This window comes from Lepidochelys olivacea (genome assembly GCF_965140295.1).
Source record: "Lepidochelys olivacea isolate rLepOli2 genome assembly, chromosome: 25".
Lineage (NCBI taxonomy): Eukaryota > Metazoa > Chordata > Testudines > Cheloniidae > Lepidochelys > Lepidochelys olivacea.
Genome location: NC_140435.1, coordinates 17,020,077 through 17,024,124, shown reverse-complemented (window position 1 = coordinate 17,024,124; position 4,048 = coordinate 17,020,077).

Genomic DNA, 4,048 nt, shown 5'->3' with positions numbered 1-4,048 from the left:
TTTTAGTAACTTGTAAAATACTAATTCCATTAGTTGTAGGTAACTATGACTACCAAGGCCTCTTATATGGAGGTGGTGACTCAACCCATCCTCCAGATCTGCCGTTGAAAGTTTAAGGTGGTGCTGCTTTGGGACAAAACACTGTTCAGAGAGAGCTGTGCCCTAGCAGGACCCCAGCACAGTACATGCAAAGGGGTGATGTGGCAGCATGCAGGGAGGTGGAGGGCTGCTCAATGTGACGCTGCCCCTCATTTTACTGCTGTTGAGAGCTCCTGTCTCAGAGTGTGAACCTGGGGTTTCATGACACAGTGCTAAAAATGTCTGAGCCTGGTCTATGCTGATATTCACATAATAGCACTGGTGCAGCTACTCAAAATCAGGTACAAAACTTTATTATGAATGCAGCTCTAGGGCCTGTTAACATTGATGCCTAAACTAACGAGGTTCTCCTAACATGGTTCTGCTTTCCTTGATTGTATAATATAAAGTTTGTGTGTGTTGTAGTCGAAGTGGACCACCCAGTGTTTTTTTGATCTGTGTCCGCGTTCTCACACTCCACTCATCTGAAGCAACAAGACTAAAAGGGAATCCAGGGAGGATGGATGAGAACACAACCTGTGCCCCTGAGTCCTTCACAATCACTCCCAGAGCCCTGTTATCACTACAGATCTGCTCAGGATCCTACCTGGCAGTATGATTAGTGTCTATGTGGATGAGCTGCGGGTAGTTATCAGTAGTTAGGTACTTGCCGAACAAACATCCCAGTTTTCATACAGGCAAATTCTATTTGTGTTACTGCAGCCTGTTCACTGGGAGCTGCACAGAGGCGTGTCATGTGCTGATATAACTTCATTAACAGGGCAGCCAGGCACTCTCTTCAATTGCTGCGGGTCATTCTTTTGTTAGGAGTAGGCAGCTTGCCTTCCCTTATTAGCTTTTTACACTTAACCTTTGACATGCAGGATGTCTAGTTATGAATGTAAAATGGACCAAACAGCCTTAAACACCTGAATGAGAGCTCTATTAGAGCACATGCTTTCAACTGGGCTCCAGAGGCCACAGCCTATTACAGTGTTAGACTGAGCCAAGTTCTGATAAAGCAGGGTAGCAAAAGACTCTTTACACCTTTCTTTAAATAAACTGCACTAGATGGTGTAACACTTCTTGTGCTAAAGATTACTTTAAACCCTGATGCCAACACAAATGAAATAGCACAAGTTGGAGAACCCAAATAAATGTGTGTTTAAAGTACAACTTCAGAAGAATCTGTCCTCCTCAGTAGTTAACTATAAGGTTCTCAATAGCTTGGAGTGAAGCCAACTAGTTATAAGTGAATTACTGCTATTAAACTGTTATCATTTGTAAACTACAGTTGAGCTCTTGAAAGTGAAAAACCTGCTGTAAAGCTATATTAGGAAAAATTACCCATTTTCAAGATATCTTTAGAAAAAGATTGCGTTGTAGAGAGGTCAGTGTTGGTTATTAAACTCCATATAGAATTGGGTACAGGTAAAGGAAGATGAGTAAATAGTTTTCCTGATCACAGGTAGAATCTGTTCAAATGTGCTATTTGGTGATGTAGATGCTCTGCCAACTAGGACACTGGACTAGAAGCCCTGTGGTCTATTACTAACTCTTCTACTGATTTATTTTGTGACCTTGGGTAAGTCACTTCACCTTCCTGCCTCAGTAAAATGGGGAAAATACTTACCTGTCTCTGTTAAACATTGAGATCTGTGGATGAAAAGCTCTAGATAAGAGCTCAGTATTAATTGTTTCTATTTCTTTGAAACAAGCACCTGAATTATCTGATTTAAAGACTCATCTAATCCCAGAAAGAACCTTGTTAGTGTGTGTAAATTAGCTGGTGAAAGACTAGTTTCAATGTGTAAAAATAAAAACCTCTTTTAAAACAGACCCCAGTTCCTATCATTTCCCTTGTAAGTGAAGAAAATAAAATAGTGATTATAAACTTGCCTGACCCCGTGCTGCATTAACAAGCTCATAAGTAGGGTGTCTAAAGATAGGAGCATGTTGAAATGCTTTCTAAATGCTCTTCTGTGTAAGTGTTACGGTTGCCACAGGGTCCTTACCCATAGGATCACAGAGCGGAAGGAGGGTAGTCCATGAAAATATGGGAACAGAGGACTTGCCAGATACCATCAGACCAGTAAGTCCTTTTTGTCCTGTGTTTGCTGGGGGCCAGTTTCAGATGCTTGAGAAGAAGGTGGAAGAAACCCTACAGAAGGCAGTGATGGGATAACACCTCTTCTCCCTTTGTCCGCCACCCCAAGAAAGTTTCCTTCTAACCCCCATTAGTTACAGGTTGGCTCATGGTCTGGAGCACCAAGGGTTAATATCCCTTTCAGAGCTCTTGGAGAGAAGATTCTTATGGCCCATCTGGTAAGAGGTGTGGTCCATGGTATGAAAACTCTTGACCTAGATACAAGGAGGAAGAGGGGGGTGAGTCACTGTGTAATACTGACAGTTGCAGTCTGATCTATCACAAATGATCTTGCCTCATCTTGCAGTCCATCCACAGCCAGCAGGTGTTGCTGTGGGCTTTAGATTTAGAAGAATGAATACATCTTTCAGGTTTACAACAGTGCCAGCCTTGCCAGTGTATGATTATCAGCTTTAATTGCTTCCTGAGCACCAAAGTAAGTAAAGAGTATACTTCAGCACTTATAAACACACCCTTGAATGCAATGAAGCTCTATCAAGCTATTAGTGGAGGCCTATGATGTATCAGTGATAATGCCAGGAGGAACCAGACCACTGAAGAGTGGTATGTACCACTCAACATAAACCTCAAGTGCATATACAATGGGGATGCACGGAAGGAATAATGTCCCACTACACGAAAGTCACTTGCATTTTAAAACTTTAATTTTATTTTGCTTCTATTGCCACCCAAGGAAAGTTTGTAAGTGACATTTTCTATACACACAAGATGGATCATGAATAATTTCTAAGCACTGTTATGGAAGGTGCTAAATAAATCTACAGGGGAAAAGAGTACTCTTGTCCTCCATGTTTGAGACTGTAATATATACTTCTAAGTGGATGTATTTTGCTCTTGGTAAATAAGGCCATTTCTAAATGAGGTGTTACCTCTCATCTGCAAATTTAAACTATAACTTATGGTTGGTTTGGTGCCTTTTTGCTTCAGATATTTACTGCTGAAGATTAGTAATAATATGTTGTTCTTATCGCTTATCAATAGATCTCAAAGCACTTTTTTACAGAGGCGGGAAGTCTCATTTTTCTCCATTTTACAGATGGAGAAACTGAGGCACAGAGAGGTGAAGTGACTTGCATAAGATTACCAAGCAGGAGAGCTGGGAATAGAACACAGGTATTCTGCCTCCCAGTCCAGTGCTCTAGCCACTTGGCCCCACTTCTTACCTAGCAATGGCTCTCAATCTTTCTAGAATACTTCATCCATTTCAGGAGCCTGATTTGTCTTGCAACTTTCACCTCACTTACAAACTATTTTGCTTACAAAGTCAGACATAGAAATACAAAAGTATCACAGCACCCTATTACTGACAAATTGCTTCCTTTCTCATTTTGACCATATAATTATAAAATAAATCAATTGGAATAAAAATAGTGTACTTACATTTCAGTGTATAGTATTGAGAGTACTATAAATAAATCATTGTATGAAATTTTAGTTTGTACCGACTGATCTGGAGCTTTTTATGTAGCCTGTTGTAAAACCAGGCAAATGTTTAGATGAGTTGATTTACCCCCTGGAAGATCTCTGTGTACCCGAAGAGGTACGTATACCCATAGTAGAGAATTACTGCTCTATAGAACCTTTCTGTCAGGGTGGAGATTACTCTACACTTTAAGGATTACAAAGTGCAGCTGTTTCTGAAGGAGATAATGTATATATCATTTTCCAGATGTGTAAACTGAGTCACATTTGGAAAGATGTTGAGATTTGCTCTAAGTCACAATGAAAATCAATAGTAGAGGTGGGAAATGAACTCAGGAATCCAGATACCCTCCCCCATTTTCACCACTGGGCACACTTTCT